This window comes from Phyllobates terribilis, unplaced genomic scaffold (assembly GCF_046119375.1).
Source record: "Phyllobates terribilis strain yellow unplaced genomic scaffold, ASM4611937v1 Scaffold_156__1_contigs__length_4398808, whole genome shotgun sequence".
In the NCBI taxonomy this organism is placed as follows: Eukaryota; Metazoa; Chordata; class Amphibia; order Anura; family Dendrobatidae; genus Phyllobates; species Phyllobates terribilis.
The window spans coordinates 2030924-2058738 of NW_027362916.1; the positions used below are offsets into that span (position 1 = coordinate 2030924).

Sequence of the window (27815 nt, forward strand, 5' to 3'; positions counted from 1 at the left end):
GATGTGCCATCTTATCAAGTAGAAGTGCACCGCTCCCCAGCCTCCTCGCTGCCCGATTTATGGGGAGCAGTGCGCTCCTGCTTGATTGACAGCTTGGTGCAGCGGCATGTGTTGTGCGGCTTGTCCGAACTATGCGCTCTCTGGTGCTGCAAGCAGAGATCATTTTGCCTTTGCAGCATCTGGGAAGCAGCGGCACTGAAGCCGGCAGTGCGCTCCAGCCATCCAGCCAGCTTCGGGCAGTGCTTACAAGCTCTACTGGGAAGGACTTGTATTTTGCCACCGCAGAAGCAGAAAAGAATAAAATTAAATATACTTCCATTGTTGAGAATGGAAAGGATTTTTAATAACAAGTAAATTACTAAATTGCTTGATTTTACAAGAATTTTGCAATTTCACCACTTTAAGAATATTGGAATAACCCTTTAAACTTAGATGATATTCCACCATAACAATGGAAGGATCTGAGATCTCAGGACAATATAATTACTTACTAGGGGAAAGAGCCAGAGGTTGGGGCCAGGGTTGGAGGGCTTTTCCAAAACTCTTCTAGTAAATTCTGGACTATTTTCCCAAGATCTGAGTGCATAGTAAACTTAAAAAGGAGAAAATTGTTAAGATGTTAACAGCTGTAAACTCTCATCAGAAAGAATCATGTGGCTAATGCCATAATAACACCTAACATGATCAGAGATTCCTGGCTTTACCCTGTGTTCCAAATTATTATGCAAATAATATTTTCTCAGATTTTCCCAAATTACCTATATGAATTGCAGTCATTGTAATTTTCCAGTCAAATAACTATTAGAGTACAATTGAAAGGTTTTTGTACAAATTGCCTATGATAACAGTATATTTTTTAAAAAATAAAACACTCAAACTGCACTCAAAATGCATGTTCCAAATTATTATGCACAGCAGAGTTTTCAACCTTTTCATTTTAATAAAGAACAAAAAAATGGTCATTTTTGAAATTATAAGCATTAGCAGGTTATTACACACTGAAATCAAACAGTTTTCAACTCAAAACTTTATTCTAGGTGATGTCACATTTGCACATAGGACCGCTTGTTCGAAAGGAGCTTCTGAACTCTCTCGTTCATTGAATTTGTCAGGTTTTGGATGGTTTCTGCTTCAATTGTTTTGCATGAGGACAGAATACCCTCCCAGAGCTGTTGCTTGGATGTGAACTGCCTCCCGCCATCATAGACACTCCTTTTGATGATGCTCCAGAGGTTCTCAATGGGGTTGAGGTCAAGGGAGCATGGGGGCCACACCATAAGTTTGTCCCCTTTTATGCCCATAGCAGCCAGAGATGCAGATGTGTTATGTGCAGCATGAGACGGGGCATTATCATGCATGAAACGATCTCGATGGTCCAGATGGATGGAGTGGAGGATGGCTGGTTGATGGACACCCCATGCAAACACGGCTACGGCGCTAACAAGGAGGAGGTGGAGTAATGTTTTGGGCTGGAATCATGGGGAGAGGGATTGTCGGCCCTTTTAGGATCCCTGAAGGGGTAAAGATGAACTCCATAATGTATGTTGAGTTTCTCAAACAGCACTTCCTTCCATGGTTCAAGAAGAAGAACCGTGCATTCCGCAGCAAGATCATTTTCATGCATGATAATGCCCCGTCTCATGCTGCACATAACACATCTGCATCTCTGGCTGCTATGGGCATAAAAGAGGACAAACTTATGGTGTGACCCCCATGCTCCCCTGACCTCAACCCCATTGAGAACCTCTGGAGCATCATCAAAAGGAGTGTCTATGATGGCGGGAGGCAGCTCACATCTAAGCAACAGCTCTGGGAGGGTATTCTGTCCTCATGCAAAACAATTGAAGCAGAAACCATCCAAAACCTGACAAATTCAATGGACGAGAGAGTTCAGAAGCTTCTTTCGAACAAGCGGTCCTATGTGCAAATGTTACATCACCTAGAATAAAGTTTTGAGTTGAAAACTGTTTGATTTCAGTGTGTAATAACCTGCTAATGCTTATAATTTCAAAAATGACCATTTTTTTGTTCTTTATTAAAAAGAAAAGGTTGAAAACTCTGCTGTGCATAATAATTTGAAACATGCATTTTGAGTGCAGTTTGAGGTTTTTTTTGTTGTTTTTTTTAAATATACTGTTATCATAGGCAGTTTGTACAAAAACCTTTCAGTTGTACTCTAATAGTTATTTGACTGGAAAATTACAATGACTGCAATTCATACAGGTAATTTGGGAAAATCTGAGAAAATATTATTTACATAATAATTTGGAACACAGTGTATACAGACCACAAAGTATGGCAGTATCAGCGATCAAGCAGACAAGGGCTGGAGAGAGCAGGAGAGACGCTAGAAAGACGCTCGAGAGAGAGAGCAGGAGAGACGCTCGAGAGAGAGAGCAGGAGAGACGCTCAAGATCAGGAGAGACGCTCGAGAGAGAGAGAGAGCAGGAGAGACGCTCGAGAGAGAGAGAGCAGGAGAGACGCTCAAGATCAGGAGAGACGCTCGAGAGAGAGAGCAGGAGAGACGCTCGAGAGAGAGAGAGCAGGAGAGACGCTCGAGAGAGAGAGAGCAGGAGAGACGCTCGAGAGAGAGAGCAGGAGAGACGCTCAAGATCAGGAGAGACGCTCGAGAGAGAGAGCAGGAGAGACGCTCGAGAGAGAGAGAGAGCAGGAGAGACGCTCGAGAGAGAGAGCAGGAGAGACGCTCGAGAGAGAGAGCAGGAGAGACGCTCGAGAGAGAGAGCAGGAGAGACGCTCGAGAGAGAGAGAGCAGGAGAGACGCTCGAGAGAGAGAGCAGGAGAGACGCTCGAGAGAGAGAGAGCAGGAGAGACGCTCGAGAGAGAGAGAGCAGGAGAGACGCTCGAGAGAGAGAGAGCAGGAGAGACGCTCGAGAGAGAGAGCAGGAGAGACGCTCGAGAGAGATCAGGAGAGAAGCTCGAGAGAGAGAGAGCAGGAGAGACGCTCGAGAGAGAGAGAGAGCAGGGGAGACGCTCGAGAGAGAGAGCAGGAGAGACGCTCGAGAGAGAGAGCAGGAGAGACGCTCGAGAGAGAGAGCAGGAGAGACGCTCAAGATCAGGAGAGACGCTCGAGAGAGAGAGAGCAGGAGAGACGCTCAAGATCAGGAGAGACGCTCGAGAGAGAGAGAGCAGGAGAGACGCTCGAGAGAGAGAGCAGGAGAGACGCTCGAAAGAGAGCAGGAGAGATGCTCGAGAGAGAGAGAGAGCAGGAGAGACGCTCGAGAGAGAGAGAGAGCAGGAGAGACGCTCGAGAGAGAGCAGGAGAAAAGCTCGAGAGAGAGAGAGCAGGAGAGACGCTCGAGAGAGAGAGCAGGAGAGACGCTCGAGAGAGAGAGCAGGAGAGACGCTCGAGAGAGAGAGCAGGAGAGACGCTTGAGAGAGAGAGCAGGAGAGACGCTCGAGAGAGAGAGCAGGAGAGACGCTCGAGAGAGAGAGAGCAGGAGAGACGCTCGAGAGAGAGAGAGCAGGAGAGAAGCTCGAGAGAGAGCAGGAGAGACGCTCGAGAGAGAGAGAGCAAGAGAGATGCTCGAGAGAGAGAGAGCAGGAGAGACGCTCGAGAGAGAGAGAGCAGGAGAGACGCTAGAGAGAGAGAGACGCTCGAGAGAGAGAGCAGGAGAGAAGCTCGAGAGAGAGAGCAGGAGAGACGCTCGAGAGAGAGCAGGAGAGACGCTCGAGAGAGAGAGCAGGAGAGACGCTCGAGAGAGAGAGCAGGAGAGACGCTCGAGAGAGAGAGCAGGAGAGACGCTCGAGAGAGAGAGCAGGAGAGACGCTCGAGAGAGAGAGAGCAGGAGAGACGCTCGAGAGAAAGAGCAGGAGACAAGCTAGAGAGAGAGAGCAGGAGAGACGCTCGAGAGAGAGAGCAGGAGAGACGCTCGAGAGAGAGAGCAGGAGAGAAGCTCGAGAGAGAGCAGGAGAGAAGCTCGAGAGAGAGAGCAGGAGAGACGCTCGATAGAAAGCAGGAGCAACTGTCAATCACTTCATCACTATATTACTCAGTAATGATACCTATAGCATATTACTCAGGGTGACAACATGGCAGGTCACAGAGTTACTTTCATGATCTAGATTTGCTAAATTGGAGACATATCATGATACAGAGCCCATGTCCATGACTTATGTCAGCTCCAAAGTGAAATATGTATTGAAAAAATAAAAAAAAATTATATATATACACACACACATATACATACACTGCTCAAAAAAATAAAGGGAACACTCAAATAACACATCCTAGATCTGAATGAATGAAATATTCTCATTGAATACTTTGTTCTGTACAAAGCTGAATGTGCTGACAACAAAATCACACAAAAATCATCAATGGAAATCAAATTTATTAACTAATGGAGGCCTGGATTTGGAGCCACCCCCAAAATTAAAGTGGAAAAACACACTACAGGCTGATCCAACTTTGATGTAATGTCCTTAAAACAAGTCAAAATGAGGTTCAGTATTGTGTGCGGCCTCCACGTGCCAGTATGACCTCCCTACAACGCCTGGGCATGCTCCTGATGAGGTTGCGGATGGTCTCCTGTGCGATCTCCTCCCAGACCTGGACTAAAGCATCCGCCAACTCCTGGACAGTCTGTGGTGCAACGTGACGTTGGTGGATGGAGCGAGACATGATGTCCCAGATGTGCTTAATCGGATTCAGGTCTGGGGAACAGGCGGGCCAGTCCATAGCTTCAATGCCTTCATCTTGCAGGAACTGCTGACACACTCCAGCCACATGAGGTCTGGCATTGTCCTGCATTAGGAGGAACCCAGGGCCAACCGCACCAGCATATGGTCTCACAAAGGGTCTGAGGATCTCATCTCTGTACCTAATGGCAGTCAGGCTACCTCAGGCGAGCACATGGATGGCTGTGCGGTCCTCCAAAGAAATGCCACTCCACACCATTACTGACCCACTGCCAAACCGGTCATGCTGAAGGATATTGCAGGCAGCAGATCGCTCTCCGCGGCGTCTCCAGACTCTGTCATGTCTGTCACATGTGCTCAGTGTGAACCTGCTTTCATCTGTGAAGAGCACAGGTGGCCAGTGGCGACTTTGCCAATCCTGGTGTTCTGTGGCAAATGCCAAGCGTCCTGCACAATGTTGGGATGTGATCACAACCCCCATCTGTGGACGTTGGGCCTTCATACCACCCTCATGGAGTCGGTTTCTAACCGTTTGTGCAGACACATGAACATTTGTGGCCTGCTGGAGGTCATTTTGCAGGGCTCTGTCAGTGCTCCCCCTGTTCCTCCTTGCACAAAGGCGGAGGTAGCGGTACTGCTGCTAGGTTGTTGCCCTCCTACGGCCCCCTCCTTCTCTCCTGGTGTACTGGCCTGTCTCCTGGTAGCACCTCCAGCCTCTGGACACTACGCTGACAGACACAGCAAACCTTCTTGCCACAGCTCGCACTGATGTGCCATCCTGGATGAGCTGCACTACCTGAGCAACTTCTGTGGGTTGTAGAGTCCGTCTCATGCTACCACGAGTGTGAAAGCATAACCAACATTCAAAAGTGACCAAAACATCTGCCAGAAAGCATTGGTACTGAGATGTGGTCTGTGGTCCCCACCTGCAGAATCAATCCTTTGAGGGTGTCTTGATAATTGCCAATAATTTCCATCTATTGTCTATTCCATTTGCACAACAGCATGTGAAATTGATTGTCAATCAGTGTCGTTTCCTAAGTGGACAGTTTGATCTACTTGGAGTTATATTCTGTTGTTTAAGTGTTCCCTTTATTTTTTTGAGCAGTGTATATATACAGTACACACCTTCTCATTTAAAGATTTATCTGTATTTTCATGACTAAGAAAATTGTACATTCACACTGAAGGCATCAAAACTATGAATTAACACATGTGGAATTACATACTTAACAAAAAAGTGTGAAACAACTGAAAATATGTCTTATATTCTAGGTTCTTCAAAGTAGCCACCTTTTGCTTTGATGGCTGCTTTGCACACTCTTGGCATTCTCTTGATGAGCTTCAAGAGGTAGTCACCGGAAATGGTTTTCACTTCACAGGTGTGCCCAGTCAGGTTTAATAAGTGGGATTTCTTGCCTTATAAATGGGGTTGGGACCATCAGTTGTGTTGTGCAGAAGTCTGGTGGATACACAGCTGATAGTCCTACTGAATAGACTGTTAGAATTTGTATTATGGCAAGAAAAAAGCATCTAAGTAAATAAAAACGAGTGGCCATCATTACTTTAAGAAATGAAGATCAGTCAATGCGAAAAATTGGGAAAACTTTGAAAGTGTCCCCAAGTGCAGTTGCAAAAACCATCAAGCGCTACAAAGAAACTGTCTCACATGAGGACTGCCCCAGGAAAGGAAGACCAAGAGTCACCTCTGCTTCTGAGGATAAGTTTATCCGAGTCACCAGCCTCAGAAATCGCAGGTTAACAGCGATTAGACTTGTTTGGGCTAAAGAACACAAGGAATGGACATTAGACCAGTGGAAATCTGTGCTTTGGTCTGATGAGTCCAAATTTGAGATCTTTGGTTCCAACCACCGTGTCTTTGTGCGACGCAGAAAAGGTGAACGGATGGACTCTACATGCCTGGTTCACACAGTGAAGCATGGAGGAGGAGGAGGAGTGATGGTGTGGGGGTGCTTTGCTGGTGACACTGTTGGAGATTTATTCAAAATTGAAGGCATACTGAACCAGCATGGCTACCACAGCATCTTGCAGCGGCATGCTATTCCATCCGGTTTGCGTTTAGTTGGACCATCATTTATTTTTCAAAAGGACAATGACCCCAAACACACCTCCAGGCTGTGTAAGGGCTATTTGACCAAGAAGGCGAGTCATGGGGTGCTACGCCAGATGACCTGGCCTCCACAGTCACCAGACCTGAACCCAATCGAGATGGTTTGGGGTGAGCTGGACCTCAGAATGAAGGCAAAAGGGCCAACAAGTGCTAAGCATCTCCGGGAACTCCTTCAAGATTGTTGGAAGACCATTTCCGGTGACTACCACTTGAAACGCATCAAGAGAATGCCAAGAGTGTGCAAAGCAGTCATCAAAGCAAAAGGTGGCTACTTTGAAGAACCTAGAATATAAGACATATTTTCAGTTGTTTCACACTTTTTTGTTAAGTATATAATTCCACATGTGTTAATTCATAGTTTTGATGCCTTCAGTGTGAATGTACAATTTTCAAAGTCATGAAAATACATAAAAAGTCTTTAAATGAGAAGGTGTGTCCAAACTTTTGGTCCGTACTGTACATACACACACACATATATATATATACATACACGCACGCAGTAGGGAAAATAAGTATTTGATACACTGCCGATTTTGCAAGTTTTCCCACCTACAAAGAATGGAGAGGTCTGTCATTTTTATCATAGGTACACTTCAACTGTGAGAGACAGAATCTAAAAATAAAATCCAAAAAAAAATCACATTGTATGATTTTTAAATAATTAAATCGCATTTCATTGCATGAAATAAGTATTTGATCACCTACCAACCAGCAAGAAATCTGGCTCTCACAGACCTGTTAGTTTTTCTTTCAGAAGCCCTCCTACTCTGCACTCCTCACCTGTATTTTTTGTACCTGTTTGAACTCGTTACCTGTATAAAAGACACCTGTCCACACACTCAATCAATCACACTCCAACCTATCCACCATGGTTAAGACCAAAGAGCTATCTAAGGACACCAGGGACAAAATTGTAGACCTGCTCCAGGCTGGGATTGGCTACAGGACAATATGCAAGCAGCTTCGTGAGAAGGCAACAACTGTTGGCACAATTATTAGAAAACGGAAGAAACACAAGATGACTGTCAATCTTCCTCAGTCTGGAGCTCCATGCAAGATCTCGACCCGTGGGATAAGGATGATTCTGAGTCCCCTGCTCACGCCAGCACATGTCCAGGCCAGTTTGAAGTTTGCCAATTACCATCTGGGTGATCCAGAGGAGGCATGGGAGAGGGTCATGTGGTCAGATGAGACCAAAATAGGACTTTTTGGTATCAACTCCACTTGCCGTGTTTGGAGAAAGAAGAAGGGTGAGTACAACCCCAAGAACACCGTCCCAACTGAGAAGCATGCTGGGGGAAACCTTATACTTTGGGGGTGCTTTTCTGCAAAGGGGACAGGACAACTGCACCCAGCAACAGTCCCGAAACTTGAAAGATCTGGAGAAGATCTGTATGGAGGAGTGGTCCAAAATTCCTGCTGCAGTGTCTGCAAACTTGGTCAAGAACTACAGGAAACGTCTGACCTCTGTAATTGCAAACAAAGGTTTCCGTACCAAATATTAAGATCTGTTTTTCTATTGTATCAAATAATTAATTTGCATAATTGCATGAAATAAGTATGTAAAAATTATAAAATGTTATTTTCTGTTTTTTATTTTTAGATTCTGTCTCTCACAGGTGAAGTGTACCTACGATAAAAATTACAGCCCTCTCCATTCTTTGTAGGTGGGAAAACTTGCAAAATCGTCAGTGTATCCAATACTTATTTTCCCCACTGTATATACTTTGTTACTAAAAAAGAAAAAAACCCACCGGTCTTCTATGTGAACATAACAAAGACTATAACTAAAAATCTTATATATTAAAAAAAAAAACTAAAACAAGGTTGACCACATTTTCTTATGGCATTTTTATCTGAAACTTCCTTGGAAAATTCACTGGAAATATCAGAAATGTCTGAAGTGGGGACCTCAATGTAAGACCCCCACCCATTAGATGTAAGGTGGCTCCCAAACCTCACGTGTCGATGCAGCACAGCCATCTGCAGCCACATTTTACGTAGAGCACACGCAGAACTGGGTCATTAACACATACATTAATCCTTTCATTTCGTTCTCCTTTGCTGAAGATGTGTTTGACAAAGACCTCATCTACCAAAATAAAGAGGTGTATTCCCTATGAACTAACAATACCGTGGCATCTCTTCTTCCCAGGTCCTCTGCATTGTGCCAATCTTCTGGAAATGTGTGGATACATTGACAACTGGCCACTGCCAGGCCCCTGGTCGTAGTGATTATGCCTACTGTCCAAACTGATTAGACATGGACAAGGAGTAAGGTAACACCCCATTGTCAATTAGATGTAAGGCTATGTTCATGACGCGCCCCTGGGCCTGTGTCGCGCTGCGGTGCGCACGCGGGAGCTTACCCGGAGCCGGATCCGTGGACGGTTGTAGTCTCGTGGCGGTGACCCGGTCCGTGCCCAGGGAGTCAAACTGGACGGCAGTCTACTAGTAGTAAATAGTTGATGACTACGCCACCCGTTGAGTGCAGCCAGGGAGCTGCTGCTGCGGGGCAGACCGCTGAGGCCGATGGTAGGATTATGCAGCGTGATAGTATAACCCCCAACGGGAGGGGTATGGTCTCAGGGCAGCCGACGTGGATGATGGGGGTAGCAGGAACCACTCAGAGACGGTACGGTGTAGTTCAGGGTCTTTACTGGTAACAACGATAGACCCTCCCGGAGTACTTGCTAGCGAACGGGGCCTGGTCAGTCCTTGAACAGATGGGATCTCCCCTGGCCAGGCGTAGTTGTAGGCCTCCCAAACTGACTGTACTCTTCTGGCTACCTTGCTAGAAGCTGATGTAAGTAGCCCACGTCCCTGAGTGTACCGTGTGGTGCTCACCCGTATGGCCGGTGACTCGGGGCCTTCTAATGGCTTCCGCTCCACGATGGCGGTGCTGGTCCCACGCGTGTGACCGTGCCTTCGGGCTTCTGGGCCAGAGGACCTGAAATCCCCTGCCTGACGGATTCTGCTGCTGGGTAGGAGTTAGTCCCCACAGCCTCGGACTCCGGGTCCGGAAAGAAGTCTTCTTAGTCAGGGCGAGCTCTGCAGCTGCCAGCCCCTGACTCCTTGTAACTCTGCTGTTTCCTATGCTGCTTCTTGTCTCTACTCCACTTGTCTGACTCACCCTGCCTCAGCCCCGGGTTTATACAGGGGAAGTTCTTCCCCTCCCAAGACTGGGCAGGAGGTGTGGCATGCACAGGATCCCTGACCAAAGGACCTCCCACCTGCTCTCAGACATAACATTACATTACTGTGGAAAACCAGACCCCAGGGGTGCCACATTCACACTAGGCGTTTTTTCACTGCACATTACTTTCAATGGGTGAAATACACTGAAAGAAGTGACGTGCTCTATTCAGCAAAAAACAATGCAAATCACAAAATACTGATCATACAAAAACCAGGGTGTGAGCAGGAGATTTCTGAAATCTCATAGACTTTGCTTGTACTGTAAAACACAGCTGAAAATTTGCATTAAAAAAACGCTGAAAAAAACGCAATGTGTGAACATAGCCCTCAAAGGCACTGCACAGTGGTCTGAAACACAAATTCTGCACATTTGTGATTTTATAGGGTTTATAAGATTACTAAAACAGATGTGTCAGGAGACCACACAGATCCACTTTATAAAAAAACAAAAACACCTCAGTCATTGAAAGGTTAAATTACAACATTCCTAAGTCCAGTGCTCAAAATCTCCCAAGTCTCCTTACATTATGTAGTAAAGGACAGGTGACATTGGGGCCTTGCTTGTCCACCAGGTGATGTCTTATCGGTGGAAAGACTGTGATGAGAGGTTTGTCTTGAGGAAATTGTGGCGGAAGTAAACTGCAATAAAAACAAAGTATTAGAGCAAGACGCGGGATACATGACTGCAGCCTACAGAAACGTGACAGGTCCGGGGAAAATACCCAACACCCTCATCTCATCTCAATGGAAAATCCATTTAGGTGGCACGTAGCGTAAGGCATAAAGGGACGTCAGCACCTTGACATATGATCGTAATGGTGTTATAAGAGATCTGATGAGTCCATCATGACAAATCTAGTGTGGAAAACATATGCAGATCCGTCTGGAAGTGCACTGGGGCGTATCCCTGCACTTAGACAGCTCCTTTCAAGTGCACGGACACGCCCCTCTGCACTCCCACACCAATCTGCAGACACTCCATTTCCTTTTGACTGGCACATCGGAGCTCTGCAAAAAAAAAAAGGATAATTTTTCTGGGGAGGGACAATCGACGATACTGTTCTACCACTACTTCCATATGTAAAAGGAAGCTGAGAGGACCCTATAAGCCTCCATATTGATTTAAAGTGATTTCTTATTAGTAGCAATTAAACAACTTGCATTAATACACATCATCTATAGTGACGTCATGAGCCGCCAAGCAACATCATTTAATGGCTCCAGTGCTACAAGACATGACTATGGATGACAAGTCATTGTAGGGTACCGATTACACGCGGTGGGGTCTATCAACAGCATGGGACAACGATATTCTAGAAGTACCTAATATGGTCTGCTTTCTTTAAGGGGTTGCCCACTACCTTGATATTGATCACTTACCCATTGGATAGGTCATTAATATGGAATCAGTGGGGGCCATCTTCACAAGTGAATAGGAGCATGCGGCTCCCTCTCTGGGGGGCTGTCAGAACCCCATCGATTTGATATTGATACCCAATGCTGATGTTATCAATATCAAAGTAGAGGACAATCCCTTTAATTCCCATTAGGTTCACATTTAATAACCCCAACAAATGCAACGTAATCTCTCAACTAAGACAATAGCACCCCGTGTCACTTACATATTGATGCTGATGGTGAAGTTCTTAAAGGTGATTGGCAGTCTGTACTCCACATCTTTCTGAATTTCAGTAATACTGGAAAGATAAAAAAAAGAAAACATTAATGATGACAATTCTACAAACTGCTGTGTCCCAAAAGAAAACACAACAGGTGGATATGTGTAAACCTAACCGATGCTCCAGTATTGTGGGTGCTGGAGCGTGCAGTCTCACAAGACACGATTTGTCTACCGTCTTGAATTGGAGGTGCCCCAGCCCCCAATAGTGATCTAGGTCTGATTCGGCAGAACAGCATGAGGTCCGGCAAATCTGACCGCTTTATGGATACAACATGCTCCATATTACGACCACAAGAAAAAAGCCAAATAAAGAAGTGTGAGAACAGGACGGCGATGGGTGTACGGAGGATGGCAGAGAGATGACTGCAGAACGCAGCATAAAGCACTCAGACATTAATCATCCCTGACAAAACATAATACAAGTCCTGCTTCATGCTGGGTACGCTTCTCAGGTAACCCTATACTGAAGGACTTGTACTGTTCATAGACCTAACATACAACACATTACATACAAGTTATCCCGCATCAAGAGACACATGACATAAAATAATAACCATCCTAGACATCAAGTTCCCCTTTGAGAGGTCACAAGGTAATATCCGATGGCTCTAAAATGGAATCTGCCACCAGGTTTTGCTATCCCATCTGCATGATGTAAGGGCAGAAACCTGATTCCAGAAATGTGTCCCTTATTTCGCTGCAGTTTTGATAAATTTTAGTTTTATCTACTGCAGATCTAGCAGTGCTCTGAATGCTGAGCTCCGTATAACCGGCTGCACCACTGATTGGCAGCTTTCTGTGTACACTGTGCATAGGCAGAAGGCTGCTATACAGACCTTGTGAAAAATGAGAAAAGAGAAAGGGAGAAAAAGCGCGCCATGTACCACCTGAGGAAGATAGTTCACTATCGAAACGCTTTGTGGAAAGGGCTCATTAAATTTATTTTTTAGTCCTAAAATTTTTTTCACTTCTAGTGTTCATTCTTTTAGCGCCCTATAGACCGCTTTTTTATTTAATTTGGACCACTCCTGAAGAATGAGGGATACCTGGTTGCAGGTTTACTAGTCTTCTAGTCAAAACACCAGCAAGCAGCCCAGAAAGTGACACATCGCTGGAATCAGGGTCTCTGTCTCTACATCATGCTGCTCTCGGAATATATGGCAAAAACCTAGTGACAGATTCCCTTTAAGCTCTCATCTCTAGTGATCAGGACCCTAGAATTTTCTTCTGAGGTGGGTTTCCCTTTAGCTCTGCACCTACCTAGCGTCACTGCATGGCTGCAGAAATAAAAAAATAAATAAATTAAAAAAAAAATCTTTCTGAATTGTGAAGAGAAGGAGCAGTTGTGGAGTGTCTATATAATAGATGTAGAGAAGTGGGATGACGGCGGCCTGTGCTGAGCATTGCCCGGCTGATCGGGTGATGACTGATGGGTCACATGAATGAGTTATTACAGCAGAAACCGCACCCGTCCTGATAACTATTCCTGCAAGGAACCGGCCGTCCCTAACCATGCAGCTACATAATAGAGATGCAAAGAAACAAGGAGAAAGAAAGGATGCAATGACCGGGATCACCAAGGAATAGCAAAAATATAGAATTTTATTAAAGACTAAACATACAAGACATGTTAAAAAAAACACTAAAAAGCAACAATTGCCCCAATGAATAACAAAACCATTGCAAGGTACTGATATGGTTAATCCTCACATATATATGCCCAACTAGTCACAGAAAATCTCAATATATGACTACAGACTGCCCACCACAATATAATAAAGAGCAAGGTAGCAGCAAAGTATCTATTCACAAAGGCATTAATATCCAAATAAGCCTATAAAAATAGTGTCCATTATATAAAGCCACAATGAAACCTGCTGCTGACACAATCGCCCCAAATGTGAAACAATACAATTGGATTGCTAAAAGAGCAAGCGAACGCTGTTAGGTCGGGCAGTAGAAAAAAATGATGTAAATACACCTGAACCATCAGGCAACCTACAGAAATGTGCATGGAGGATGTTGTTTTTACATAAGAGTTATGTATACAGAAAAGCTATATGTCCTATACAGGAAAAGTGTGGGATGAGGGGCTTACAAGACCACTAAAGTAAGACATTCACAAGCTCCTTCTGTATACTCCCTGGTGCCGGGGGTCCGACCCCACTGATCTTACACTGAGAATGTATGAAACTCCTGTAATGTCACCCTTCTTTTCTACTATGTAATCAAGGCATATTTATATGTCTGAACAAGACTTGTATCGACCCATAAAAGAAAAGAGCCGCAGCTCCACCATACTGAATCCCTGCACAGCGACGCTATCAGCCGTGCAGGGACACAACGCAGCTGCCGTCACTTATATAATGGCCGAATGTGCAGGGAAAAGCCACAACGGACCTCATTGTTCTGAAGGCTGCAGCGTATCCGAGCTATATGTGATACTACTCTGACATAGGGAAAGGGACAAAAACCCTTCAAATAGCAGGGAGTGACGTCTGATTAATATTTAGATTTGTATTGAACATAAAACCACAATCTTAGGACCATTACATACATTACCAGACTACTTTATAGATGATCAATTGCCAGCACAAGTTATATTACGCCCAAAATATCTCTGCAGCACCACCAAATTGCTGTATGAAAAATATGAGGAGTTATAGAAGTGTATTATCTGTACAGGTCCATATATCAGCCACTATTATGTGAAATATGTCATAAAATACACTATTATACATTATTAATGTTCTGTCCCGTTAAAATTCTGTCACCATGGTAACGACAGTCATACTCAGCCAATAGGATTGCTCGGTTTGAATTTGAAAAAAAAAAAAAACCTCCCTTGTGGTCAGTTTGTTCCATCTGATCTGAGTGTGAAGACAGACACCTGCGATCAGCGAGAGATTCTAGGTATAAGACGTGATATAATATAATGGACGGAGCCACATCCCATCACACGCACTCAGCGACCACAACTGACAGCAATCAGCCCATTTACCAGAGGAGAAGTCATTATTCCCCAACACATGATACGCTGAGACACCAGTGGGGGGCGCCACACTCATCACATCTCCCATCTGGAAGGATCCAGCCATCACTTCTAATGGGGGTCACTGCCCTTTTTTGGTGATTGCTGGAGTTTCCCGCGGTCAGACCCCACTGATCTATCAGTCGTCACCGAGCCCAGGGATAAGGGGATGACTTGTTCCATCTGATAATTCCCCTTTAATGAAGCTCAGATACAGAACAGTAAATATCCTACACATTTCCCAATTTGCCCTTTCCCCAGCAGAGCCCCCGAATTATCTATAGCCAATGTTTCTAAGACCAAAGAAATATCAGCCAATCCCCAAACCCTCTGCTGACGCCTCCTGAGGTTTTATAGATTGTGGAGACATTTCTACAAGAGAAGATATCAGCGGACACCATGGGGATGGAGTATTCTGCCAGCGTTGGAGCAGGTAGTATCCATCACTCACTCACCGTTCTCTATACTCTTGTTACATGGCTTTCTGGGGCTTTCATTAAACAGACTCATCTGTGGGGACATTTTCTTTCCTTTAATGCATATACTTGGTGGTAAATATTTTTCTGAGTTTTATTGAAAATTGTGCACAGTTTGCCTCCTGTACCCTCTGTGCTGTACTGTCTATTGCTGGCTGCAGAACTAGTTAACTGAGAATCCATCAGTGAGCTCCTTCTGACAGTCTTAACATACATACGTCCTCTTTGTACGGTGAGGATTGCTCCTAATATCTGGTTGTGTTTTCTGCAGATTACATCAGTCCTGAGGAACAGCTGAGGAGACTGGCATATTGTGTGAAGTTTCTCCCTTCTCCCCTCTACAAGAAGGAGGTCAGTGAGACGACTCAGGGCAACGCTACGGCCTCTTCTATAAGGTAGCTGTGTATTCGGATCTTCCTTGTAGCCTCCTAACTTCATCTCTTCTCTTCCAGCGCCTTATGCCGACCAACCCCATTGCCCAAAGAAGATGCATCGAAGAGTATAAAGCCAGGGAGAAAAGGAAGAGGGAAGAAAGGCGCAAGGAACTAAAAGAACGGCGCAAGTACCTGGATGAAGAGGAAGACGAGGAAGAAGAGAAGGAAGAAGAGGAGAAAGCAGCAAAGAAGATAAAGCTGGACATCATGGATTTAAGACAGAAGACACTAAAAGAACTGTGCGCCTACCTGGATGAAGAGGAAGAAGAGGAAGAAGAGGAAGAAGAGAAAGAAGAGAAAGCAAAGAAGATGAAACTCCACATCAAGATCCCTAGGGGGGAAGTGACGGCCAAAGGCCAGAAAAGAAGACTACCGATCCCAACAACAAGAAGGAAGAAGGAGAACCAGACCAACTTCCGCCAGTACATCAACCGGTATTTGAGAGGAAAGAGGAACATCATGTGGACCATCCTGCTGGAACCTCTCTGCCGATAACATCACATACGGCAATACCGGCTGGTAAGTATAAGACCACCAAATAACAGCAGGATAGTGTAATATAGTGGTAGTGTATCAGTATTAGTGTAATAAGAGTAATAATACTAGTGATAATAGTAAGAAATAAATAAAATAGTAATAAAATAACAGTAGTAATAGTAGTAGGTAGAATAGCAGTGTGATCCAGGGTCCTAGGACTGATCGCCTTTTCTCGGGGTCAAGAAGGAATTTTTCCCCAGTGACACAAATTGGCTGAAGGTGTCCTGGGTTTTTTGCCTTCTTCTGGATCAACACTCTAGGTATAGGGTAGTATTAGTAGTGATAGGAAAGTAGAATAATACTGTAATAAGATAGCAGGATGTTAATAATAGTAAGAATATAAAAATAATTATAGTGTTGTTTTGATTATTTTAAGTAGTTATAGAAAAGTTAGAATAGCAAAGTAATAAGATAGCAGGACATAAATAATATATAATCTATAAAAAGTACAAAAACCTAAATTAAAATGCTAATAACTACAGTAGCAGTACAATTAGTTGTGTAATATTAATAAGAATTATTAATAACTAGTAATAACATTATTAGATTTGATCCAGGGTCCTAGGACTGATCGCCTTTTCTCGGGGTCAAGAAGGAATTTTTCCCCTGTGACACAAATTGGCTGAAGGTGTCCTGGGGTTTTTGCCTTCTTCTGGATCAACACTAAGTATAGGGATTTTAGTAATACCATTATCATAAACACAAGAGTAATAAAAAATTATAAAGCTAATTAAAAAAATGAATTATAACAGGTACAATTGATTGCATTAGTACAGTAATAATAAACATTAAAAATGGTGGTCCCAGTTAGTAAGTTAGTGTAGTGTTAGTGTAGGAACCCATCTGAAGAGGTCGCCTTGACGTTGGCAGATGGGCTCGCACAATTTGCTCAAAGTGTGCGCTAAGAACCTCATATTTCTATGTACAGGAGATCTAGCAGTAATACCATTCAGGAGATAGGTATTTGTGTACACACATTTTGTTATATACTTTTGCGCCGCACACAGGGCAGGTATACAGGTACAGGACGCTCATATGTAGTGAGAGTGTTGCAGTAATATTATAACTGGGCCTTAAGGGTAAAATGTTGATAACTACAGGTCCTGGAAACACATCAGAAACTAGAACCTGTAAGTAACTGGTTCCCAGCTAGTGATTAATATGTAAAGGGCAGTCTGGTACCAGGACCCACGTTATAGGACACATTATCATCAGGCAGGTGCAGTCAGGGCTCTTACAAGATCTGCGGCAGTCGTGTGGCGGTATAACACAGTCCCGCTCCTGCCTCAGGTGCCAGCAGTGGAGCCAACCCTGATCCTGGCAGCTTAACCCCTTATATGACACAGTCAGTGGCTTTCACAGCATTTAGGCACTTAAGACCGGAGAGGGAGGCGCGATCATGGTGCCGATGAGTTTCTATGGCAGCCGAGATCTAACAATGGACCCTATGACAGCCATCTTACTGCTCTTATTAGACCCCGGCTGAGGAGAGGTCTATGAGGACACCGGTCAGAGTTATGTCGCCTGCTCTGCAGCTATTAGAAATATCTAGGGCTGATTAGTTTGCTATCTGTAAATCGGATCTAGCCCTGCCCCCCCCCCCCAGCAGCACTGGGCTACCACTGGTGTGATCAGGGCTATTGGGCTCCTAGATTGGGCAGAGGACCTCAGTCTTCAGCAGGAGCTGGCTGAGGAGAGCGGAGCGACTTGCATGAGGCTGCTGCACAAGAAGCAGCTCACAAGGTGGAGATTTATCCGTAGACGCGGTACCCGGGCTGTGATCTGCTTTGCAGGCTGCATAGTCGCTGCCTCCTAGGACCCGAACTTCACCCCTAACAGGCACAGCAGAGCTCGGATATCTGCAAGTGCCGGAGAGTGGCTGATTAGTGACTGCTGTGTCTCCTGCACTCAGATAAGAGCGGTACAGAGCGGGGGCTCAGTAATGGTGAATACGGGAAGTGTCCACCCCTCACATGCCCTATATGTGGCCCCCAGAGGTAAAGTCTTCCCTGTACCCAGCGCCTCCTCCCGCCTTCACTGCTGGCGTGCGCCATTGCTTAGAGGGGATGTCTGAAGATAACAAGTTACATACATAGTAACATAGTTTTTAAGGTTGAAGGAAGACTAAGTCCATCTAGTTCAATCCATAGCCTAACATGTTGATCCAGAGGAAGGCAAAAAAAAACCCTGTGGCAAACACTAAGCTCCACATTGGGGAAAAAAATTCCTTCCCGACTCCATACGACAATCAGACTAGCTCCCTGGATCAACGCCCTATCAAGGAATCTAGTTTTTGTAACCTGTAATATTATACTTTTCAAAAAAGGCATCCATGCCCTTCTTAAATTTTATTAGTGAATCACTCATTACAACATCATGCGGCAGAGAGCTCCATAGTCTCACTGCTCTTACAGTAAAGAATCCCCGTCTGTGATTATGATTAAACCTTCTTTCCTCCAGACGTAGAAGATGCCCCCTTGTCCCCGTCTCTGGCCTCAGAGTAGAAAGATCAGTAGACAGGTCTTTGTACTGTCCCCTCATATACTTGTACATAGTAATAAGATCACCCCTAAGCCTTCGTTTTTCCACAGTAAATAACCCCAAGTGTAATGACCTGTCTTGGTATTGCAGATCCCCCAGTCCTCTAATAACCTTGGTCGCTCTTCTCTGCACCCGCTCTAGTTCAGCTATGTCTTTCTTATACACCGGAGACCAGAATTGAACACAGTATTCTAAGTGTGGTCGCACTAATGACTTGTATAGAGGGTCATGAGGTTATTCTTCTTCAGATACTCTAGTATAGCATCTCTTAGGAAACCCTCCAGGATTTTACCCACAGTAGAGGTTAAGCTTACCGGCCTATAATTTCCAAGTTCGGTTTTTGTCCCCTTTTTGAATATTGGCACCACATTTGCTATACGCCAGTCCTGTGGTACAGACTCTGTTATTATGGAATCTTTAAAGATTAAAAATAATGGTCTATCTATGACGTTACTTAATTCCTGCAGTACTCGCGGGTGTATCCCATCCGGGCCCGGGGATTTGTCAACTTTAGTTATCACTTATCCACAGGCTCAGTGATCACTTACTGATCGTGGGGTCTGACCACTGCGAACCATCGTCTGATCAGGAAGGAACGGAAAGTCAGGGAACAACTGCAGCTCCATTCATTCTCTATGGGGCTCTGGAAAAAGCCGAGCTCAGCGCTTGGATGCCACATAGGGAATGAATGGAGCAGATCCTGGAGTAATAACATGTCCTCCTCAGCTTTCTGGCTGTGTAAGTGGCTCAGCCCTCGTCTCCCCTTCTGTTCCCGACTTCTGTTTTGTTCCCTGTGGACTTTCTCTCAGTCCTCTGCAGCCATTATGTGTGTAGACAACTTCAAAAAGAAAAGGTAGCAGAACATCAGTCATCTAATAATCCACGATATTCAGGGGGGAAAACAAAACGGTGATGTTCTTACACAGTCGCCTCCTCCTGAGCTGATGAAGATGTCGGTGGCAGCACATTGCGGTTTGTGTTCTCTGCCTGAATATCGCGTATTATGTGACGTCCCGCAGCTTCTCATCATCCATGTTGGGCTGTTGGATGACGTGTGGACGCTCGGCTTGTTGGATTCTTGTGTTACTACCAGCACTGACTTTATATTGTGACTCCTGTGCCGATTCCCATTTCTAATTGCAGCGTGTTATACCAGCACGTGACGGCTGCCACAATCACGTGACGGCTGCCACAATCACATGACGGCTGCCACAATCACGTGACGGCTGCTACAATCACGTGACGACTGTAGCGTCGGCGTCCCTGCCTCCTGCTAGGCAGGGACGCCGTTCCCCTCACCTCTCTGCTCCGTGCCCGGCGTCTTCCTCCCGCTCTGCTGGCAGCGCATGCTGCTTCCTGGTCAATGTGCTTAGGGCGCGCGCGCGCTCCCTCTCTCTTAAAGGGGCCGCGCGCGCAGTCCTAAGGAGTCCCCGGCCAATGGCCGGAGGACCTCACCATATATAAGGCACCTCCTCCAAAATGGAGGTGCCCGAGCTCTGTTGTTGCAAAGCCTTTCAACTCTGCTTCAGCCCTCAGGTCCCGTTGCCTGATACCTGCCTGATACCTGCCTGATATCTGCCTGATTTCTGTCTACCTGCTTGCAATCCTGTGGTCCGACAGTCTGCCTACCAGCACCTGCCAGTCTGTCTATGGATCAGTCCGCCTGCGGACCAGGAACTACCTGCCAGATACCTGCCTGCCTGTCCAGAGACTCTTACCCGCTCACCTGGGAGCGCTCACCTGGGAGCGCTCACCTGCTACCCGCCTGCTAGCCTACCTGGAGGCTTAGCCGTCACTTGCTGTGACCACCTGCCTGTCCAGAGACTCTCACCCGCTCACCTGGGAGCGCTCTCCTGCTACCTGCCTGCTAGCCTACCTGGAGGCTTAGCAGTCACTTGCTGTGACCACCTGCCTGTCCAGAGACTCTTACTCGCTCACCTGGGAGCGCTCACCTGCTACCTGCCTGCTAGCCTACCTGGAGGCTTATCCGTCACTTGCTGTGACCACCTGCCTGTCCAGAGACTCTTACTCGCTCACCTGGGAGCGCTCACCTGCTACCTGCCTGCTAGCCTACCTGGAGGCTCTGCCGTCACTTGCCGTGACCCCCTGCCTGCCCAGAGACTCTTACCCTGTTGTCACTTGCCATGACCACCCGCCTGTCAAGAGACTGTCCCCGTCACTTGCCGTGACCACCCGCCTGTCAAGAGACTGTCCCCGTCACTTGCTGTGCCCTTCTACCCTGAGACTGTCCTTGTCACTTGCAGTGTCTACCTACCCGCCTTCCCTGGGAGCCACCCGCTTCCTTACAAGGACTGCCCTTTGTATAGTAGCTCAGAGGTTCCACCTCCCAGACCCGTTACAGTTTGTTCGGGCCATGGAACCCGGTGGCACCCAAGCTCCCTCGCTCTCGGACCTATGTCATGAACTTTCCCATCAGAGGTCCCAACAGGAGTCCATCCTGAGTCACCTGCATAGTGTTAACTCTCGCCTGGACACACTGACTGTCTCATCGGGAGCTGCTTCCACTCGCACACTTACTACCCCGTCACCGCCGCTGCCCATCAATACCATAGCATCCCTTCCCGGTCCCCGTCTCTCCGCCCCGTCTCGTTTTGGCGGAGATCCCGGTCAGGCACGGGGCTTCACTAACCAGTGCACTCTGCACTTCGAACTTTTGGCACACCAGTTTTCCACCGACCGAGCCAAAGTAGCCTTCATCATGTCCCATCTCACGGGGGAGGCGCTGGCTTGGCTAAATCCTCTATGGGAGAGAGGAGATTCCCTGGTGTCCAACCTGCCAGCCTTTCTCACGGCTTTCCGGAAAGTCTTCGACGAACCAGGACGGAAGACCTCATCCGCCTCATCTCTGCTACGCCTCCGTCAAGGAAGTCTCACCGTGGGCCAATATGCCATACGGTTCCGTACCCTTGCTTCGGAGCTTGCCTGGGATAACGACGCCCTGGTGTCCGTCTTCTGGGAGGGTCTGTCCGGCCGTATTAAAGATGAACTCGCCGGTTGGGACATTCCTACCACTCTCGATGACTTAATAACACTCGCCACCCGGATTGACATCCGGTTCCAGGAGCTCACCAAAGAGGTCACCCGTGAGAGGAGGTTTCCACGCCTTGCCCCTACCTTTCAGAAACCCGTCACTTCCTCCGTTCCTCTGTTACTCCTCAGGTGCACTCACCCGAGCCTATGCAGGTCGACCAGGCCAAGATGGTCAAAACCCGTCAAGAATTACGCCGTGCCGAGGGGAGCTGCTTCTACTGTGGCAGTAAGGAGCACCGGATCCGTTCCTGCCCGGAGAGGTCGGGAAACGCCTGTGTCTAGGATCGCTCAGAGAGGTCATCCTAGACAAGAGTAAACCCTCTCCATCTCTGATGCTGTCGGTCTCTATCATCTGCGGGGAGAACAGTTTCTGCGAACTAGCTCAACTTGACTCTGGAGCTGCCGGAAATCTCATTTCTCTATCCCTGGTAGAGAAATACCACATTCCCACCAAACCCCTGGCTGTACCCTTATCTGTCGCCTCCGTGGATGGGGGTCTCTTACCGCATCCCATTCAACTCATCACCGAATCCATAACTCTGCAGGTGGGAATGCTGCACTCTGAGAGCATCTTCTTCCATGTTCTGCCTGGACTCTCTCACGCCCTCTTGCAAGGCCTACCTTGGCTCCAGAAACATGCACCCGTGCTTGATTGGCAGACCGGAGAAGTCCTTCGCTGGGGAGAGGACTGCCATAAGACTTGTTTAGTTCCCGTTCTTCCTGCCCGTCCTTCTCCTACCCCAGCCAATCTACCCGGCCTACAGGTTCCCTATTGGTCTTATGCGGATGTCTTTAATAAAAGAGAAGCAGAGACATTACCCCCTCATAGACCATACGATTGCCCAATCGACCTGATACCCGGCGCTACTCCTCCCCGTGGGCGTATTTACCCTTTGTCCGCTGCTGAGACCCGGTCCATGTCTATTGAGGAGAATCTGGCCCGGGGATTTATCCGGAAATCTACCTCCCCGGCGGGAGCAGGCTTCTTCTTCGTCAAAAAGAAAGACGGCTCACTCCGTCTATAGACAATGGGCCATAAAGGTTTCTGAACCATTCCACTACTAGCCTCTCTAGGACTTATACGCCAGCCAGAAAAACAGACCAAAAACATCAATCCCGGAACACATCCACAACACAATCATTGGATCCATACTTTCATTCTTAAATTCTCCAAAGGATAGAAGGCAGGACTGTCAATTTATCTGAGGGAGATTCTACTGGTTCAAAGGGACCTGAGCCAGACAACAATCTGTTGAATTACCTGGGAGCCGACTGCTCGGGGGTGAGGGAGTCTCTTCTATGCAGTGATATAATTAGGTAGAATATAACAGTTATTCTTACCTCAGCGCTGTATATATCACCAACAGAGAGCTTCACTCGTCCCACGTCTCGGACCGGTCGAGCACCCTTGGGTAGATTAACTCAAGGTCCCTGTTCGAGGCGCCAGCTGTAGTCACTGCATTCTGAGTCTTCTATCCTTTGGATTACGATATCGGAGAGTGAGACACAGGACAGGATGTGTGTCAAACAAGCTCTAAACTTTATTACAAAGCATAGGTTTTATATCCACCCTGAAGGCAGGAAATGGATTTACCATATATGGTTTGATTATATAATTTTAGCACACAAAGACTAACTTCTATTCTCGTGCTTGTGTTGAAACATTCAATCGGACACATTGAATTAGACACATTAAATCAGATACATTCTGATGACTGGCAAGGACGCATTATTGATTCAAGAAGGAACATTCATAGCTGGTGTTTTTCTTTTGACCTAAAGTAACTTTCAGACTTATATAGCATAGATGGGGCTTTTGACTTGAGGGGCCTCATCTTCTGCTATAACAACTGCCTGTCAGTGTAGTATTAACGACCCCATACACATGAGATAAGTGTTTGCTGAATGGTCATTTGGCAGACGGCTATCTCTCATAACTCCCCTATACACACAAATGTTCAAATTTCCTATGGTCTGTATAATAGAGTCGGCTGCAGACTCCTCTACAGGAAGAGCAAACGGATTAGTCTCTGAAATTCACGATGCCAAATCCTTCTCTGCCCTGACATCATAGGTCGGAAGGCCCCCAAATAAATGATATAGTCGACCAACCCCCCCGAAATCAGTGCTTTCATGCAACTTTAGTCTAATGTGAATAGGGGGCGATAAAAGGTAACTTATTGGAAGCTGTCTCTGGTCCGGCATAGTAGACTTTCATACATTGCAGGCCCAGACACCATTATTAGACATTTAAGTATCATAGTAACTAAGTAGCCCCATACAATCGAGTACTTGGGGGAGGAGAGGCATTTAGTTGAATTCTGTCAAACCTTATTAGATGCCATGTTTGCATTTGACAGCAGCAAGTGGTTAAACTACCAGGGTTTTTGTTGCTGCCGCACCTGTGCCATTTCTGCGGTGAACATCTATGTTCTGGTGCCCAAAAGAGTTCATTTTTTTTACAACAAATGTTTAACGTGTTAAAAAATAACAAAATGTGTTCTTTGGTTTTTGCATGTTCTTTTCTTTTTACAAGAATTGTTGATGCCAATAATATCTACTTTTTTCTGGTGTTTCTCTTGTAATATAGGAAAGCCTAAGGCCAGAAATAAACCCCATAAAACACTGTACATGTAGACTTTGGTATCAAATCATTTCTGCCCTCGGTGTTTGTGCAAACAAATAAGCTTTATAAATGCCTCAAACTTCTGTGTGTGAATCAGACATCAGATCTAAAGTGATAGAAGATTTCAGTCCGGTGAAGACGGGAAACATTCATATAGACGACCGGTGGTGATGTAGTCAGTGATGGACTCTGGCTAACTATGTTTCTAGAGCCGTAGTAGACGATGAAGATGTCGTCCTCATCATGAAGTAATTACTTCTCATGTCGTGTAATGAATATCTCCTGCAGTATTGCTAATCCAGTGTCCATAAAAGAGACGAGATGTAAAGAAGAAAACTAAATACTGTAAAATAATAAATCTCCTCATATGTTTCCCTCATTGTCTCCAGTAATTGTATTATTACACAGGATTTTTATGATGTTACATAGGCTCATCTTCTTCCCATTCAGATCTCTACAATATCAGATCCTCTCAGTGAAGATCTTCTATATAAGAGAATTTTCCTTATTTACCCATCAAATATGGATATGGACAGAGACAAGATGGCGGAGAGGATATTACACCTCACCCTAGAGATCCTCTTCCGGCTTACTGGAGAGGTGAGAGATTCTGATGACGTCACATTACATCATTCTTATATATGGGAATAACAGATGGACAGAACTGGAGAGGTGAGGACTCTGGAAATGTCTGTAGTGCGATTTATCAATGTGTCTCTCCATAACCAGGATTACACAGTAGTGAAGAAGACCTCTAGTGGGCGCTGTCAGGACCCTGTGTCTGAGGGAAGGGAGAGACCTCTGAGCCCAATCACGGGGCCTCCATCTCACCCCCTGATACATGAGGACATCAATGACCAGAAGATCCTAGAACTTACCTGCAAGATGATTGAGCTGCTGACTGGAGAGGTGACACTGCTGGGACTGCTGGGACATTATACAGTAACGCTATGAAAGGATCGGGGGATGACGGTATCATTGTATGTGTCAGGTTCCTATAAGATGTCAGGATGTCGCTGTCTATTTCTCCATGGAAGAGTGGGAGTATTTAGAAGGACACAAAGATCTGTACAAGGAGGTCATGGAGGTTCCCCAGCCCCTGACATCATCAGGTAATAGACAGGACTAAATACACACGGCCTATAATTATCTGTATGTAAAGAATGAATTCAGTCCCTGTATGTGTTTCCTCCAGTTTTATCCAGTAAGAGGACAACACCAGAGAGATGTCCCCGTCCTCTTCTTCCACAGGACTGTAAACAAGAAGATCCCAATGTTCCTCAGGATCATCAGGTAGATGGAGATAAGGTGTCATGAGATCTCTCCTGTGATGTGTAGATGGCTGTGAAGGTCTTGTGCTCAGTCTTGTTTTATCCACCAGTATTATATGTTTTATACTTGTGTAATGAGAACGGTGGAGATGGCAGGATTAGAGCTGATCATAGATGGGACTTCTCCATCTGTCTGTGATTCTTACAATATTTGTTTCAGGGTGAAGATCTGACCCATATTAATACTACAGAGACATATGTGAGGGGTGATGAGTGGTGTAAAGAGGAGATTCCTACATATAACCGACCAGGTGAGTAGTGACCACTAAATGCAGAGAAGTCACAGATTCTTCCCAGTCACCGGCTGTGGCTGCTTTATCGGTCGTGTAGACTCATAGAAGAACAAAGCGATCAAGATCACCCAAAAGAATGTTTCTCAATATAAAAAACAAATTTTATTGTATAAATATAAAATGCAAAATGCAATACACATGCTTGACAGAAATTGTGTAATTACATACACTATAAAAAATCCATCGTAATGTAGGACCGACGCGGTCCGTTCTGTGAGAATCACAACAGCTCAGTGGCCATGTGCACTATCATTAAGTGACCCACCTAGCCATACTAGAGTCCAAGTAAATATACGAGCATAGCAGTTAAAGTTGTCCAGGAAAATAATACTGGTCTATGGTAAACAGTTCATTGAATAGTCACCAAATAGTTAGGCATCAAACTATCCACAAGAGATAGATGTATGGACAATTAATTCATACCTGGACACAGGACCTTATGGTGTGAGAGCTCACAGAAGGGCCACGCGTCCACCCCAACGTGCGTTTCGGCGCTGCCTTCTTCAGGGGGCGTAAACCATCTCAGGAGGTGTGTCTCTTTAAATGATAGCCCAGCCAATGGGTGACGATGGGAGGACCATGGGTGACGCATGTAGCGTCGCGGTTGCCGGGTCGACCCGTGACGTCAGATTCATGCGGCGGATCACGCGGAAGTCACGTGGGCCCATGTGACTCCGCAGGTCCTTGCAGGTGGACACCAAAGACCACGGGGCGCTGTGGTTAATGTATGAAACTTTTCTATTAATTATAACATATCTGATATATTGCGTTGTATATGATAATGTATTACTATCCAGATCTAAATGTATTGCTAAACTGACCTTCAGACCGCATTGTATGAGTTGTGGTAAAGGTGACATGTAACATTGGGATGGTATGCCGTTTATGTGGTTATGCATTGCATTCTTTGAGCACTGGGATAGTGTTTGGGGCTGATAGGACCTGTACGCATGCGCTTCGCGGGCTGGCACAGCGCCCCGTGGTCTTCGGAGTCTACCTGCAAGGACCTGCGGAGTCACATGGGCCCACGTGACTTCCGCGTGATCCGCCGCTTGACACTGACGTCACGGGTCGACCCGGCAACCGCGACGCTACATGCATCACCTATGGTCCTCCCATCTTCACCCATTGGCTGGGCTATCATTTAAAGAGACACACCTCCTGAGATGCTTTACGCCACCTGAAGAAGGCAGCGCGTTGGGGTGGACGTGTGGCCCTTCTGTGTGCTCCCACACCATATGGTCCTGTGTCCAGGTATGAATTAATTGTCCATATATCTATCTCTTGTGGATAGTTTGATGCCTAACTATTTGGTGACTATTCAATGAACTGTTTACCATAGACCAGTATTATTTCCCTGGACAACTTTAACTTCTATGCTCGTACATTTACTTGGACTCTAGTATGGCTAGGTGGGTCACTTAATGATAGTGCACATGGCCACTGAGCTATTGTGATTCTCACAGAACGGACCGTGTCGGTCCTACATTACGATGGATTTTTTATAGTGTATGTATTTGCCCTGTAGCGATGGCAGTGGGGTAATAGGGCTGGGGTTGATGTCAGCTTATAATGTCAGCTGACATCAAGCCCAGGTTTGGAATGGAGAGGCGTCTATAAGACACCCCCATTACTAACCCCATAGTCAAAGTTAAAAAAAAACACAGACACCCAGAATAAAGTCCTTTAATTGAAATAAAGACACAATTCTTTATTGTTCTAAATTAAACCATACTTACTGTATCGCCCATTCCAGCTGAAGCCAACGATCTCCTGCAATAAAAGTAAAATAATAAACCAACATCATCCTTACCTTTCCATGGTTC

At 45.9% G+C, this 27815-nt stretch overlaps 1 long non-coding RNA gene across 1 annotated transcript; it reads right to left on the reverse strand.

Moving 5' to 3' along the window:
- Positions 1–491: 491 nt before the first annotated feature.
- On the reverse strand, positions 492–11688 carry LOC141206977 (uncharacterized). The gene is made up of 3 exons (XR_012277444.1): positions 11611–11688; positions 10513–10627; positions 492–592 (listed from the first exon to the last, which is right to left on the reverse strand). It is a non-coding gene; the product is annotated as an uncharacterized lncRNA (long non-coding RNA).
- Between the last annotated feature and the right edge of the window lie 16127 nt (positions 11689–27815).